Consider the following 11,724-nt stretch of genomic DNA (forward strand, 5'->3'; position numbering starts at 1 on the left):
TAAGTGTTATCACGAGGGACATAGGAAAATCACATTAACAGATCACACAGATAGTTGGCTGTGATGCAGTGACTGCAGATTGAGTACTGATTAGATGGGTTCAGAACCAACCTACTCACACCATTTCAAGAACCAGTGTTAAGTCAGGAATTTAGGAATGTAATACAGCCTCTACAAATTGCATCCACAGGGACCACAGATACAAGATAGACTAATTACAGCAGTCATTCTTCCTGTACTCCATATGCAAATGGAAAGGGTAGAAACCCTAGCACATGGTATAATGGGAAGCACTTCAACCATGCACTTCAGAATTTGTTTACAGATTATGGCCATAGATGTGTATGTAGATGCCATTAGTTTCTGATATCATTCTTAGTTTTCTGTTCTTGAGATATTACATCGTCCTCGCTAGGAATGCCTTTAATGCTACAATGTTCTACCTTCTCTAATAGAAGTTTATGGTCTACACAATTAAAGGCACGTACAAAATCAAAGAAATGTTAAGATGATAATCTGTCTAGTTGCATTTACTATAACTGACTTTGTGAGACTACATATTGGATTCTGTGTATAGAATTAAACAATGAAAAGCCAAAGATGGAATAATAAGTGTTATGAAATGAACAGTTTGCTACTCACCATATAGCGGAGATGCTGAGTTGCAGAAAGGCACAATGATAGGCCTGCTATACATTTTAAATTCCATCCAAAAGGCTTTTTCCTCAATTAGAAAACACATGCACATCTGCACAAGTACAACCTACACAGGCACATGACCACTGTCTCTAGATACTGTCACTTCAGTGGCGAGAGACAGTGGACATGTTTACATGTTTGTGTGTGTGAGAGAGAGAGAGAGAGAGAGAGAGAGTGTGTGTGTGTGTGTGTGTGTTGTAAGTTGTGCTTGTGTGAATGTATGTGTGTTTTCTGCTTCAAAAGAAGGCCTTTTGACCGAAACCTGAAATGTATAGCAGCCTTTTCATTGTTCTTGTCTGTAACTCAACATCTCCTCCATATGGTGAGTCACCTTTTCGTAATATTGTTCTTTGCAAAGAATCCTTGGCACAAGCTAAATAAATCAATTGTTTAAAGGTCATTGTCAGAAAAATAGTTTATTGTTCTGTTATGACAATTTAGTGGGCTATGTTTTCTACTGTTAGGTAGAAGTCAACACATTTAAGCAGCTAATGATTTGAATCTAATTTTATTTGTCTTGTAAATAGAGTCATCAAGGTGACAAATATCATTTACCTTGCTGAAGCTTTGCTTAGTAATATTTTACATGGTGTAATAGATTATTATACAAAATGTTACAAAGGTCACCTACTTCCAGTTGGCAGTATGTCAATTCTACGAGGTGATTCAAAAAGAAATAACAGATTTCAGTTATTAATTGCAAAAGAACTACAAAAGATAGAAACACATTGTGCATGTCACTGAATAGAGGATGGTTCAAAGTTTTGACACAGCTGTGCCATTGCTTGTTTGTAGAAACATGTAACTATACCATCAGAAATCATTTTTTATGTTTGAATTGGTGTGAAGTCAGACCATTGTTCAAGTACAATGAGCATTCCACCCTTCATTTAGCAAGAAGTCACCTCTGCACAAGCAGATTTATTGCTGGGACACATAATTCTGGGAAGCTGGTTGCTTATGCAAAAGGAAAAGCCACAAAAATCTTTGGTCATTTGCCAAATAGTATTAAAGTCGGACAGATTGCCAATCAACATTTAAAAGAAAATTAAAAGAATTTCTGAATGACAACTCCTTCTACTCAATATATGAATACTTAGATATGAAGTAGTACCATAACTGTAAAAATAAATAAATAAATGAATGAATAATAAATTTGTGTAAAGAAAACTTATGTCATATTAAAAACAAAGATTCCAAGACTTACCAAGTGGGAAAGCGACCGTGGATAGGCACAATGAATAAAACGCACAAACACACACACAGAATTTGAGCTTTCGCAACCAGTGGCTGCTTTGTCAGGAAAGAGGGAAGGAAAAGGAAAGATGAAAGGATGTGGGTTTTAAGGGAGAGGGTAAGGAGTCATTCCAATCCCGGGAGCGGAAAGGCTTACCTTAGGGGGAAAAAAGGATAGGTATATACTCACGCACACACACACATATCCATCCATACATACACAGACACAAGCAGACATATTTAAAAGCAAAGAGTATGGGCAGAGATATAAGTCAAGGTGGAAGTGTGGAGGCAAAGATGATGTTGAATGACAGGTGAGGTATGAGTGGCAGCAACTTGAAATTAGCGGAGATTGAGGCCTGGTGGATAACGAGAAGAGAGGATATATTGAAGGGCAAGTTCCCATTTCCGGAGTTTGGATAGGTTGGTGTTGGTGAGAAGTATCCAGATAACTCGGACAGTGTAAGACTGTGCCAGGATGTGCTGGCTGTGCAGCAAGGCATGTTTAGTCACAGGGTGATCCTCATTACCAACAAACACTGTCTGTCTGTGTCCATTCATGCGAATGGACAGTTTGTTGCTGGTCATTCCCACATAGAAAGCATCACAGTATAGGCAGGTCAGTTGGTAAATCACAGGGGTGCTTTCACACGTGGCTCTGCCTTTGATCGTGTACACCTTCCGGGTTACAGGACTGGAGTAGGTGGTGGTGGGAGGGTGCATAGGACAGGTTTTACACCGGGAGCGGTTGCCAGGGTAGGAGCCAAAGGGTAGGGAAGGTGCTATGGGGATTTCATGGGGATGAACCAAGAGGTTACGAAGGTTAGATGGACGGCGGAAAGACACTCTTGGTGGAGTGGGGAGGATTTCATGAAGGATGGATCTCATTTCGGGGCAGGATTTTAGGAAGTTGTATCCCTACTGGAGAGCCACATTCAGAGTCTGATCCAGTCCTGGGAAGTATCCTGTCACAAGTGGGGCACTTTTGGGGTACTTCTGTGAGAGGTTCTGGGTTTGAGGGGATGAGGAAGTGGCTCTGGCTATCTGCTTCTGTACCAGGTCGGGAGGGTAGTTGTGGGATGCGAAAGCTGTTAAAGTGACACATTCCACATCATTACATAATGTCATATTAATGATCTATGAAACAAGGATTAATATATGTTCATGTCTTGCGAAAATGGCATGTGTATCTGAGATGCATTTACACAGAACCCTCAAAGCCCACAAGATTGGCAGGCCAGGAAATTCAGCATCCACAAACAATAGTGAGGTGTGTTCTGAAATGATGCTTGCATATGCGGCCTCACTTTCAGCCTGAATTGTGGCATTATCTTAACAGTGCTATCCCACATTGCTGGACTGGAAGAGGTGGCCAACAAGATCATATTTATTGCTTTTGGCCTTCCAGGTAACCAAACCTCACAAATTTCCAATTTTTCTGTGAGTGTACATAAAAGGCAGAGTTTCTGGTTTATCTACAGAAGCTACTCTTCAAGAGAAACTGAATTGCTGAAGCTGTCAACAACAAGGACCTGTTTTTTCATATGTAGAAAGTGTTGGCATAACACCAACTGCAGTTTTGAAACTAAACATTTATTCAAAAAATCACAAAAGTGTCAGTATCACAATACCATCAGTGAAGAACAAAAACACTATTTACATCACAAACAGCCATTAGATAGAACTGAAAAACCAAAGAACAAAACAATGATACCCTGTGAGAGACAACTTCCAAAGATTAGTAATATATATAAGACTTACCAAGCGGGAAAGCGCCGGCAGACAGGCACCTGCTTGTGTCTGTGTATGTGCAGATGGATATGTGCGTGTGTGTGTGTGCGAGTGTACACCTGTCCTTTTTTTCCCCTAAGGGAAGTCTTTCTGCTCCCGGGATTGGAATGACTCCTTACCCTCTCCCTTAAAACCCACATCCTTTCATTTTTCCCTCTCCTTCCCTCTTTCCTGACGAAGCAACTGCCAGTTGCGAAAGCTCGCAATTCTGTGTGTGTGTTTGTGTGTTTTGTTCATGTGCCTGTCTGCCGGCGCTTTCCCGCTTGGTAAGTCTTGGAATCTTTGATCTTTGTTTTTAATATATTTTTCCCATGTGGAAGTTTCTTTCCATTATATATATATATATATATATATATATATATATATATATATATATATATATATATATATATATATATATATATATGACAACAACATTGGAAACACTAATATTTTCACACTCTCTTGCAGTGCTTTTATATTTATATGATGAAGTAGACACTATATCAACAGGTTCCTTCATCATCTGTAACTTTGTAAATAGCAATCTCTTTGTCTTTTGTCAGAATGTCTACTGCCTGTCTGTTTGTTGGCGTGTAATCCACTCTAAACTTCTTTTCTTTAACTAGTAGATGAATGTAATAATACTTTGTCTCTATGTGTTTGATCATTCATAAAATCCTGATCCACTAATAAATCTTATAGCACTTTAGTTATTTGTTTCCAAAACAGAAACTGAGGAATCAACAGGTGCAGCTTGTTTCAGTGAGCTGCAAGCTTCGCTTGCAGCCACATATTCTGCCTCCATAAAAAAAAGAGCAACACACTACTGTAACTTACTTTTCACAAAATTGGCTCTCCATCATCTTGTTCTTCTGCCCCTACCATGATCAGCATTACTATAAGCTTCAATATTACAGTTTTCATTCTTTTTAAACTAAATGTCATCTGTAATTGTTGATTTAACATAACTGTGAATTTGCTTGAGCAATGCAAAATGCACCTTTGTTGCTGAGTCTTGACTCTTAGTGCAACATTATCAGCATATGACAAATTTGGTCTTGTACCTTATGTTAAATACATCAAACTTCCGACCATTTCTCCATAGAGTCTAGTATTATTAAAAGGAGTGATGCAGACATTATCAATCCTCGTTCAATGGGTATAGATAATGGTTTTGCATCCATATTCCCATGTTTCTCTTCACACAAGCAGACTGATTTATTTGAACACTGTTGTCAAATTTCTTGATTTGTAATCCCAAGAAGGAGTCAACCTTTTCTACAGTGATCTCAAAATGTTTACCCAACTGTTTAATAAACTTAGTTGTTGAGTCACTAGAGCTTTTGGCAAATCCATTATCAACATAAAACAGCAGTGCCAGGGTTTCACTACAGGACATACAAGGATCTGAAGAGCTCTCCCTTAAATTATGTTCATTAGGAAATTTAACAAAACATTCATACCAGTATTTTGAGGTCTACTTGAAACGATGCATACTCTTCTGCAATTTACATGCACATCATGTACCATTGTCAAAGCCCTCAGGTTGATACATGTAAATTCTCCCCTTAAGAATACCACTGGGGAATGCTGTCCTTACATCAAATTTCCTTATACATCAGACATGCTGAATTGCAACACTCAACAAAGCTCTCATCATCTCATATCTTAAAGCAGAGCTCAACCTGCTAACATAATCTATTCCAAAATGTTGATTATGTCCTTTTGCCACCAGTCTAGCCTTATATCAATTATTTGTATTTAATTTTGTAGCAAGGATCATTGATTTTCTATCATCTTGTTTGTTTTAGTTATGTGAACTAATTCCCATGTTTTATTTCCTTTTACAGCACTCGTTTCTTCCTCCATTGCTTTCTTCCATTCTTCAGAATTTTCTAACTGTGCTGCTTCTTTACAGTTCACCATGGTTTTTATTCAAATTTTGCCATTCACTTAAATTGTAGCTTCCTCTGTCTTCATTTCTTGCTTTCAAATTGCTCACAACTTGTCTTTCAGTATTATACAGATGATTAGTAACCCTCTCACCACATATTGCTGTATCTTGGTTCATACAACTCCATTGACTATCCTCTTCAAAATAAGCAAGTTCATGTTCATTTTCTCTAACATTTTCATTTTCATCTCCATCTAATATATCAACAATCCTTTTAGTCTCTTGAATAAATGATTTATGTAATTTTTTGCAATTGAATTTTACATCTCAGCATACATACACACACATAGTTTCAAAGAAATAAACATGGTATCCACAATCATCATAACAACAACATATCCTTTTAAAAATCTGGCATCAAACTTCTTCTCTTTTTGTGTAGGAATTTCATAGCATACTATTCCAAAAATCACTAAATTATCCTTGCAGTCTTCTTTCTTCAAAAATATTTCCATTGGAGTTTTACCTTTAATCTTCAAGGGACCATACTGATTCAAAGTGTATGTTGCAGCCAGAACAGCCTTGCCTCACAATGATTTTGGTGGGCATTCAGCAGAGCAGAGCCAAAACAAGTGTGTGTCATCTCACAAACTATTCTATTTTCCTGCTCAGTAACTCCATTCTGCTGAGGAATATATGGTGCAATAATCAAATGATTCAGTTCAGTTGAGTCTCCTTGCCACTTTCTGTATATAATTCTTTCAAAGTAACATCAACTTGAACCTTTATCATTTTAATGAAGAGTGGTAATTTTTCTTTAACATCATCTCTGGGTCACGGAAGGTATGTTACTTTAAAACTGGAAAAATCATCCTTAAAAACAGCAAAGTATCAGTGACCCTGCAAACCATTTTCTTCTATTGGTTCACAAACATCTACATAAACTAATTCTCCAGGTTTAGTGGGTTTCTGCACTCTGTCTCCAAATGATAGCTGATGATGTTTACCATAGACACATCTCTCACAAAAGCTACTGTCAGTCTTTGTTTATATACGATGATCCTTCAAAATCTGGTGCACATAGCATTTATTTTGATGAAACTGTCATTAGTTTCAGAAACAACTCAAGATTTCTCTTAACAAACAATCATCACAGATAAATGGGAAAGTTCATTTTTGTCACTGCATATAGCAGTAAGAATTGGAATATTGTTTTAGAAACATATTCATGATTTGTCATCATTTTCAAATATTTGGTGCTGCTTATGGATCACAAGGTCCTGGGTTCAATTCCTGGCTAGTTCAGGGATTTCCTCTGCCTGGGGAATGGGTGTTTGAGTTGTCTTCATCATCATGCCATCATCTCATCATCATTTAGGACATGGTGGGACTGGCAATGAAAAGATTGGGAACTTGTACGGGTGCTGATGACCACAATGTTGAACACTCCACAAACCAACATCATCATCATTATCATCAATTATTTGATTTATTCCTTTTTGTGCACCTTTTTTAACAGACAATGTGCGACAGGATCCATCAGGATGAAACCAAACATCATCAAAATACTTTTCTATCCATCTTTGTCCACTGAATACCTGTGATCAATTCAACCTGTACCAAATTGTTCAATTTGCACACCATTCTTGGTACTCCTTATCTTCCTTGGAGTTTTGTGTGGTTAATTCATAGTGTGCAAATCATGTTGATTTGTTATATGATGTCACACAAATGTCAATGTACCGCTCACCACAGTCTTGTGAATTTACATCTACAAAAAAATTGTTGCATCCCACCAATAAAACTCTTTTCTCAGTTTTTGAAGTAGGCCTATCTGTGGAACTGCAACTTCCTATGTGTTCCATTGATGTTACACCTTTTGACAAAATAGCACAGTCTTCTCTTTCATATTTGTAGTACATGCGTTTGACCGATGGACCATTTCCTTACATTTGAAATAGATTAACCCCGTTTTAAACTGTTTTGATAAGTGACCTGCTTTACCACATTAAAAGCACTTTCTGTCTTCATTACTTTTATAGTGAGATTCTTAATGTGTCAGCTTTTTTAGATGGAGATTGTTTGTGTGATGGTTGCTGTTTGTTAATCATCATTTTCATCATCACTGGTTTAGCAACAGTTTCATCATTATGATATGTTATTCCCAGTTCATAATATAATCACTGTTTGTGTAACTTATTCCATGTCTTCTCTTCAGCAGGTAAATAGTAACATGTAATAGAAATGTAACTGAACTCTTCGGGAAAAGTTTGCTAAACTGTGCACAATGGTCACCAATGTCAACTGGCTTGTTTAATAAAAGTTGAGTTTCCACTTCATCAAATTTGGCTAAATGGCCTTGTATGCCACCAGATGCTTCCCACATGATGTTATGAAATTTGTGTCAAGGCAGATAAATGCTTTTGGTTGAGTGAACATCATAAGTTTTATGTATCTTATCCCAAATCTCTTTAGCAGTCTTTTGTTCTCCAACACAAAGTAAAGGCTTGGTGCAAGCAATAGAATTAGCCATTCCCTTGCCTTTGCTTTAGCCATTAAAATGGAAATCTGTCCACAGCATAGGTGCAATCAGTATAACGAAGCTGACAAAATGTGCAGGAACAGCAACACACTGTTAACACAGTTCATCATCAGTGTAGCCTGTAGTCAGCACTGTGAGACTTCCTGCATGGGGTGATGTTCTACAAAGACATGCGTGACTTATATTACATTCTGAAAGCTGCTACCCATTTCATTTGCAGTACGGGCAACATTTCTTTATTATAATAGTCATGTGGAAAATGAGCGCTTTTTTTCCCACTCATGGTGTTCTTCCAGCAGAACTATTCATGGACAGTGCCACCTTCTTGAAGGAATGTTTCAGTTATTTGTATAATAATCACTGATTATTCTTAAATGATGACATGCCGCATGTGCAAGAAGAACTGCTAGTTCCCAACACTGAGACTGTTGTCATCATAAAAGAACAAATAAGTGTACTAACACAAGCAACACAAGATATTATATGTAATAAAACTGATTTGAACTTTTCTGAGTGTATTGCAAACTGCCTTTGAGTGACAATGTTTCTATGTCAAGTGCTTGGAGATATGATATGACAAGTTTGTCATGTTATAGGTGAGAGAGCAATATTTTTAATATCAACATAAACACAAAAAATTAATTTATTATTTGGCAACATTTTGCTGTCGGTTAGTTGTGTGGAGGCCAAAGATTTTGTGTTTGTGAAAGAGTAAATACTGGATTGGTAACATGAACTGTAACACGAAACTGAATCTACTAACTTGACAACAGTTTCCTACTGTCTATATGCATGCAACAGTGATGTATGCATAGGAGAACTTGAGAGTATATTGAAGGGTGTTGTTGGTGTTGTCAGAGAATGAACTGTTGTTGTTTGTTCCTTTTCAACAAATGTGTTGAAATTTCTGCAGTTATCAGTGAAGACTTAAGAACTAACAAGACAACTTTCTCAAAGACTTCAACTACATCTTATGCTGCATAATATACAAAGTGAATCATCTGTAAGACATGCATTGATTTCAAAGGAACTTAGTATGTATACATACCACTGGCAGGTATGTAAATGATGACAGTTGCAGTACTCTGTGACAGGTAGTAAGTGTACCAGAGTACATTAGTAATGATCCTTATTAGTGTATTTCCTAAGTCTGGTAGGATATATAAGGGGCCTGAACAGCATCAGATGCTGAGTGATCACTGTGAAGGACACAGAGACTCTGCATACTTGTGTGATATAGTGATATCAGTACCTCACAGAGTCAGGGCTTTATCATATATCTCCATTTGGGCAGCTGTTTGAGGCGTGTGGTATCTAAATTTGTGGAACATTTGGATGTGACTCTGACCTGATATTGGTCCATTTGGGAATTTGAGGACAAGTGTACACATCAAGATGGTGGACCTCCATACTGTGCATCAGACACATAATAACCCTGTGCCCCCTGTGCCTGTCATTCAAGAACAGGTAACAGACACCCAGAGACCCTCTGTGTCAATTCATACCATTCATTAAGAAGTAAAAGCAGATGGACTAGGAAATTAGCATCCTTTGACAGACTGCCAGTAACACGACAACACAAGTGGCAGTGTTTGGAGTGGTGAGGTGATAAATGGCATTGCAGTGAGGCAAGCAATGAACTGCAGTTCTGTACTACGCTGGATGACCATTTTTAGTGAGTATGAAAGTGCCTTGTGGAGAGGCCTCACTCTTTCAGTACTCTGGAAAGCACACTGGTGTTACTCTTTGCATCATGGTATCTGCCTCCATCAGGTATGACTTCAGGTCATGTCTGGTAGTGATTGAGAGAATTCTAATGGCAGAATGGTATGTCCCAGTTATCCTGCATCCACTTGTATGAACTCTCAAGCAACAGCTTCCACAGTGAGATTTAATTATGTATGCATGATGTTGAGATAATTCCATAGCCAGTAAGATCTCTAGATCTGCCCCCAACATAATCTGTACAGCCAGCTTAGAATTTAATTCTGTCAAGGTGCTAGTATCCAGGATATCATAGGCAGTTACAGCAGTCATGGGCCAACTTGTTTCAGAATGGGATACAATGACTCTATGACAACCTTCTCAACTGAGTCAGTGCATGCATACAAGAAAGAATCGGTGCAACATCATACAGGTAAGTGTGCTCATGAGAACAGTTTCTTTGTGAATTTGACTCAGTTTTTTAACCACTGAAATAACATCACACACCCTCTTGTTCAATTGAGTTTAATTTCGTTTATGAATCCCCTTCTTGGAGTTTCATTTTTCCATCAGGCAGTATCAACCACACACAAAACATAATGAAGTTCTTTTAAAAGTCCATTAGAGTTCTTAATATATCTTATAGACCATACATTACATGTAACTGAATGGCAAGTATAAGTCTGCACACTTCTGTCAATTTCCTGATTTAATAATCAGTCTCTTCTATTAGATTCACCTTCAAAACATTTTAAATGCCTGATAGAAAATAAGCTCTTGCTACTGTACCAAAGTAAGTTGTATTCAATTGCATAAAACAAAAGAAAGGAACCACTGAGGAGAGTATATATGAAAGTTAACAGTTAATTCACAATATTTGAGAAGTTATGCTGTTTCCCATTCCCAAGAATTTACACTGGAAAAGCACGTTACTAGTTTCCTGAGACAAAAGTTTTATTTCTTTACTTTTTACTTCATGAAAAGTTTTGGGAATAATTGCATATGCACATGAACTTTGGTATATTAAATAGTCATAATTTTTAGGACTGCTGATGTTACAGACAGGGGAAGATAGATAGATAGATAGATACATAGATAGATAGATAGATAGATAGAGAGAGAGAGAGAGAGAGAGAGAGAGAGAGAGAGAGAGAGAGAGAGAGAATTATCTTTTAGGCACCTCTGAGAGCAGCTAAGGATTAAAAACAATTATGTAAAACATACCAGTAACTTTCTGACATACAGTAGAGACAGTAAACGGATTTTTGATGTATTTTGCTACCTTCATGTCAAAAGGAAGTAATTTAGCTGTCATAAAACCCTTATATCTGCCTACTGATAGAAAGAATATAACAAATAGCAAAGCAAAAATAGCAATAAAAATAATTCGTTCATGGAAACTTCTCATAATCCACAGATGATTTTCTTTTTGGAATTAAGTAATATACTTAGTGAAAGATTAAGTGCAAATACATCAGTTTTAAATTAAGCAGCCTGCAGTGTTCTGTGCAAAACATCTTAACTGTATTTCGGAGATGTTACGTTCCATTTCACTGGCATATGACATAAAAAAAAGAGGTCTGCTAAATAACATTCTACTTCGCTTGGCACCCAAATGACATATTAAAATATTTTCTATTTTTGTGTAAAACAGTAGCAATCTAGTTTTCTCTTCACTTAAAACTTCCAGGTTGAGTTCTCTTTGCAGTTCACCACTGTATCTCCGATGATGTCTCCTACAGTCGGAGATAAAACATTAGGGGAGAGTTTTATATTTCAACCACGGCCAATCAGCCCAAAAATTTTAAGTGAAGACAATACCGGCCATGAAAGCCTACATTGTATGAACTAGTTTTCTCTGTTTCTTATCAGAATT

This window comes from Schistocerca gregaria, chromosome 4 (assembly GCF_023897955.1).
Source record: "Schistocerca gregaria isolate iqSchGreg1 chromosome 4, iqSchGreg1.2, whole genome shotgun sequence".
In the NCBI taxonomy this organism is placed as follows: domain Eukaryota; kingdom Metazoa; phylum Arthropoda; class Insecta; order Orthoptera; family Acrididae; genus Schistocerca; species Schistocerca gregaria.